Genomic DNA, 6261 nt, shown 5'->3' with positions numbered 1-6261 from the left:
TGACGAGAAATGTTGAACTTTTCACCATATTGTAAGTTTTTTTTTAGATGTTCATGCAAAACATGTTTGGGAAGTCCACCTTTACTTGATATTATTGACTCTTTATTCTCAATATTTTGACTTTCATCACGAAACTCAATTTCGACTTTATTCTGTGATTGAAAAGAAAAAAAAAATCCAGCAAAAGACATCCACCATTTTCTTCCTCCTAGTCGGTGTGCTGAAAGCTTACAGGCTGCCAGTTTTAGTCATTACTCCAGTACCCAGTCCCCCACTGCACCCAGCAACCCCAGCCCCCAGACACAAAAAAACTAAAGTTTTTAACTAATTTATGACACACAAACATTACTTTTATTCAACCCAGTATTAATCATTAATTAATGACAAATTGTTAATTACTCTAACAAACATGACTTATCTTCCCCTTTCCTGAGGTTTGGGGGTTGCACATAGGTACTTACGAATCTTTTCATTTTGACTTCATCTTAGTTAAATAATTATTGACACTTAATATTTGATCGAAATCATTTTAGAAACTGGCATAGACTAGTCCATTTACATGATTATATCCTAGTGGGTGAATGAGGATGTACTTACTTTTACAATGACTGCACAGCATTTCCCCTACCATTATCAAAGGGGGGATTTGACTAGTAACTGATTTGACATTCCTGACAGCAGATGTACATTATTATGCCAAACTCCTTAGTTGTCCTTAAAATTCTTATTAAAGCCCGAGAAGTAGGTATTTAGTCAGTTTAAGCTTGTTATACATAATACATTCTGTGTTTATTGAAGTGGTTATACCGGTTTAATTGTGCCCAATATTGTGCATTTGGTCTGATGGCTGTTGTTAAATATAAGCAGACTTCTCATCTCATTTTCTGGCAATAAAATTTTGAGTCCGACTATCCATAGCTGCTTTCACATAGCATTATTTTCTGGGAGTATTGAAAGGTATGGAGTGTGAACGAGGGGTCTGAATTGGTCCACCTGTGCGCCATGAACATGAGTGGTAACAGTGATGGAACAACGTCTGTGTGAAAAGCCACGGCTGGCATGGTGGTACGGTGTCTGTTGGGTCTTTTTCCACAGGGCTATTGATAAACACTTTTATTTCTCCCGTATACTGCTTCATGTCCAGTGCACAGAGAGAACTTCACAGTGGGAGAGCGAGTCAGCTGCCCTATAACCACTTCTTCCATTCAGAATGTACAATGGCTGGAAATAGTAAGTCATAACAAAGAGAGTTGAGCTTTTGTAAAATAAACTCACAAAACAGATCCTTAATGACATTTAATACCTTATACTGTATGATATTCACAGTGCTCATTTGGGTTTTAGGACCTAAAGTAATTTAGAACATGTTTTGGCTACTTGGTAGAAACATTTATGTGAGGTCGACTCATAATAGACATTTTCTATTGTTTATTGTAATGAAGGAACAGTGTTGCCCAATGCAAATATGTGGCTAATTAATGTGTTTTTAATAGTTTTTGCAGAGAATTGGAGGTTAATGGCACAGAATAATAATCTCATATTGAATTTTGTCAGCTTTGCCTTTAGAATTGGCTTAAAGGAATGTGAAATGCACCAACTATACATTAATAGATGCTAAATGCAGAATTAGTTGCCCTACTCTACCAGTCATTCAACATTAGCAGTGGGGGAGTTTGCTGAAGTATAGTTTACTTACCAGACAAAGGATAAAGAATAACCTGAGCATTGTGTCAAGCAGGACTTAAAAAAGGAGACAAATTGTTAAAACTCTTGTGAGAAAACTGCCTAAAGCTAATGTAATTTATATTCTGCTCTACGGCCACACAGCATGTCCAGTGTGTAGGAAGAGTTTAAATGGAGAAGGCAGCAGCAGCCAGCACCCATCAGAGTGTCCACCCTCTCCATGGACGCTGCAAACAGGAGAGATGGTCTTTCTGAGACACCGACCTGTCTCACCCCTGGTCTCCTCGCATACATCAAACACGCCAAGAAGACAAAGCCCTTGTCTTTTTCCTTATATTTGCTTTCTGTGTCACAAATCTCAGTCGGATATGTCTTTGTATTTTTAGTTCATTTTATTTAATGCCTTTCTGCACTACCAGACATACCAGAGTTCAAAAGAGGACAAATTGTTGGTGCACGTCTTGCTGGCGCATCTGTGACCAAGACAGCAAGTCTTTGTGATGTATCAAGAGCCACGGTATCCAGGGTAATGTCAGCATACCACCAAGAAGGACGAACCACATCCAACAGGATTAACTGTGGATGCAAGAGGAAGCTGTCTGAAAAGGATGTTCGGGTGCTAACCTGGATTGTATCCAAAAAACATAAAACCACGGCTGCCCAAATCACGGCAGAATTAAATGTGCACCTCAACTTTCCTGTTTCCACCAGAACTGTCTTTGTATTTTTAGTTCATTTTATTTAATGCCTTTCTGCACTATGTAAACAGTTACCCATAAAAACATCATAACAGTCTGTTGAGTTTAAGCCCATGTCTTCTCTACTTTCTCCTCTCAAGCAACTCCTTCTTTCTTGAAATGCACTGCCACAATATACTAGAGAAAATGCCAGCTTTTATATTATACCATGTGCTCTTGACACAGAAAGAAAATGAGCTAAATCCCCCAACTGAGCCCTCTATGGCATGTGGGATAGCTTTAGGGGCTACTTTCACTCTAGGTATTTACAGGGTCTGGATCTAACAGTATGAACACTCTATAGCCCTGCAATAAATGTTACGTTTATGAAGGATATTATGATGTGTTTTTGTTGAGATTTTGTCAAGAAGAACTTTGTTGTTTTCCAAATATATATTTATCACAATGGTCTGTATCCTAATCCAACATTTAGTGAGTACAACTGTTGTTACTGTGTTGTTGTGTTTTTTTGTTATTGTTGAAAGAGGCAGAAGTGGAGCAAAATGAGGCAATTTATCTTCATGGAAATAATTTACAAGTTTACAATTTATTTTGTCAATGCCGTCCAAATGTTAAGTGCCCAAGTGTTTCATGTCCTACCTCTGACACACAGCAAATGTCCAGTCACCACCGAATAAAAGGTTTTGACCTGACTTGGTGAAACAACCCCCCAGGCTCTATAAGACTGAGCTTGGTAATTAAATACGTACATGATAGAATAATACATCATGTAAATAAAAGACGGAAAGACAGAAAGAGACAGAAACAGATAAAAGATGTGATAAAGAAAGATACAGAAAGATGAAGAGACCGTTAAAGATAAAGAAAAAAGATATAGAAATAAAACATAAATACAGCAGGTAGAAGATGAAAAAAGAAATAAATGACTCTAAACTGTCTACCCTCAGCATAAAAGATGCCAAGAGGAAAGGAGCATTCTGTCACACTAGGAAAAACATTTTTGCAAAAGAAAACTTCATAGAGAATGACCTGCTGGGAGTTTATTCCCATCTGCAGGTGAGGTCGCGATCAAGAGGCAAGGAACTAGTTTGCTACAATGGCGCCATCATGAGGTTGTGGGGAGAATTACCATCAATGCTGTCAATGTCTTACCGCAAAGCAGAACCGAAGTCAAAGTTCTTGTTTGTGTGCACAAATATGGCGAATAAAACTGATTCTGATCAGCCATAGATGGTTAAAGTACAGCACAATTTTTTTTTTCTTTTCAATATTTAATGTCCTCATTTTTCTATAAGGCTTTCTTGAGCTTAGAGTAAAACATAGATGCAGGGTTTAAATGATCATACTGAATAGCTCTTAATTTCCTTTAAATAAATAGTGAATTCCAGCTATTTTTGCACCTCGTAATTTTTTTACTCCGAAGTTATGTTGAAGAAGAAAGTGCCTGAGTTTGAATGTATAGTAATTTACATAAAACGTTGTCTAGAATGTGATGTGGAAGAAATGTACTATGTTACATTATTTCTTTGACATTTCTTTTTGAGGAGGAGTCAAGCAAAATGGTACCTTAAGCAACCACAGAAAAAAACATTCTAGCCTATCTATCTTCAAAAAGTGTGCCTGAAATGTTTCCCCATCTCTGACACAAGCTTACCTTTGCATTATTATGCTGTTAACTTAAAGATGAATGTTTATCTTAGTATATGTGCAACCAGTAGTAATATTTTTATATGGGTAATAGGGCACTCTGCCTAGGGCGGCCATAGCCTAGGGGGTGCCACAAGCCAAAAACATAATCTGTCCGGTGCCAAACCTGCCAAACAGTCTATTTGCATGTTTGTTCAGAAGTTGGTATCTGAGCTGAAGCTTCCAGGTACACACTAAAATTAATTAATTAAAATTAATTAATTTAATTAATCTAGACTGTTTTTAGTTAAAAAATACTTGGATTGTTGTTGTTGGATTGTTCTACATTGAACAAATTCAATACAACTTGAGATTTATGTAGCCTTTATTCTCTATGTGAAAACACACAAAAAAAGAGCATATCCAATGCTTTATAAGCATTAGGACTACTTTAGACTGAGGCCCAGTTTACGCGGTAATGATCCATTGAAAACAGGGTTTATTTTCCGTATCTGTTAACACATCTAGGGGAGAGTGTGCAAGATGAACAGCTGGGTACACCCACCCCCTGTATCTGGGTAATGGTACATCTTTGTTGTCTTGTGACCATAAATTCTGCAAGAACCATCCATTTTGCTGTCCCTGTGATTGGTAAAAGCATATGGCAATGCGGCATGCATGTTTTCTTTACAAAAAACTGTTTTTTGCTTATCAAACTAAATGTCTTTTACATTTCAGCTATTGATTGTTATGTGAAAGTTAATTTATACAGGTCTAAAAATGTATATTATAAATGCTGATGATTTACTCGCGTATTAAACCATGTGAACCATTTAGCCAAAAAATAGCTTGAATTGCTAAGCTAGGTGATTTTTTCCATAGTGCTGGCTGTGAGGCTGTTGAGCCAGTGGTTCAACCTACCCAACTATGAAGCATGAGTAACATTATGTCTAAAATTTCAAAAAGTATATTTTAATGTGATATTACGTAGCTGTTTTTTTTTCTTCCTAATATTTAATACACTTTAAAAAAGTAATAATGCCAAGAACAGGGGTTGGACAATGAAACTGAAACACCTGTCATTTTAGTGTGGGAGGTTTCATGGCTAAATTGGACCAGCCTGGTAGCCAGTCTTCGGTGTGGAGAAGCCCCAAAGAAGCGTACCACCCAGACTGTTGCATGCCCAGAGTGAAGCATGGGGGTGGATCAGTGATGGTTTGGGCTGATATATCATGGCTTTCCCTTGGCCCAGTACTTGTGCTAGATGGGCGCGTCACTGCCAAGGACTACCGAACCATTCTTGAGGACCATGTGCATCCAATGGTTCAAACATTGTATCCTGAAGGCGGTGCCGTGTATCAGGATGACAATGCACCAATACACACAGCAAGACTGGTGAAAGATTGGTTTGATGAACATGAAAGTGAAGTTGAACATCTCCCATGGCCTGCACAGTCACCAGATCTAAATATTATTGAGCCACTTTGGGGTGTTTTGGAGGAGCGAGTCAGGAAACGTTTTCCTCCACCAGTATCACGTAGTGACCTGGCCACTATCCTGCAAGAAGAATGGCTTAAACTCCCTCTGACCACTGTGCAGGACTTGTATATGTCATTCCCAAGACGAATTGACGCTGTATTGGCTGCAAAAGGAGGCCCTAAACCATACTTATAAATTATTGTGGTCTAAAACCAGGTGTTTCAGTTTCATTGTCTAACATCTGTTCAGCAGAAAGACAGACTGGGGGTCAACACCCGTTGAGGAGATGAAGAGACCAGCCACTAAGATACAGGCAGGAAAATCCATAAGAGCAGTAGCAAAAAAGAAAGATTGACAGATCAACACTGTGCAGATTCGTAAACCAGAATGAGGAAAATAAAGTGAAAACAGTGGGGTACAGTGGGACAGCACTGGTAAAAAGAGTCTTCACAGAGGAGATGAAGAAGGAGCTTGCAGACCACATCAAACAACTTGCTGACCAATTCCATGGCCTGAGTCATGGTAAAACAGCCACCATACCAGATTGTCAGATGTGTGAATGAGATGTTATGTCAGTAATGACACCATGGAATATAGTTTCTAAATTCAGGTCCTTGGGGATTTTCATATACAGGTCCTTCTCAAAATATTAGCATATTGTGATAAAGTTCATTATTTTCCATAATGTAATGATGAAAATTTAACATTCATATATTTTAGATTCATTGCACACTAACTAAAATATTTCAGGTCTTTTATTGTCTTAATACGGATG

This window comes from Girardinichthys multiradiatus, chromosome 14 (assembly GCF_021462225.1).
Source record: "Girardinichthys multiradiatus isolate DD_20200921_A chromosome 14, DD_fGirMul_XY1, whole genome shotgun sequence".
NCBI lineage: Eukaryota > Metazoa > Chordata > Actinopteri > Cyprinodontiformes > Goodeidae > Girardinichthys > Girardinichthys multiradiatus.
This window is presented reverse-complemented; position numbering follows the sequence as displayed.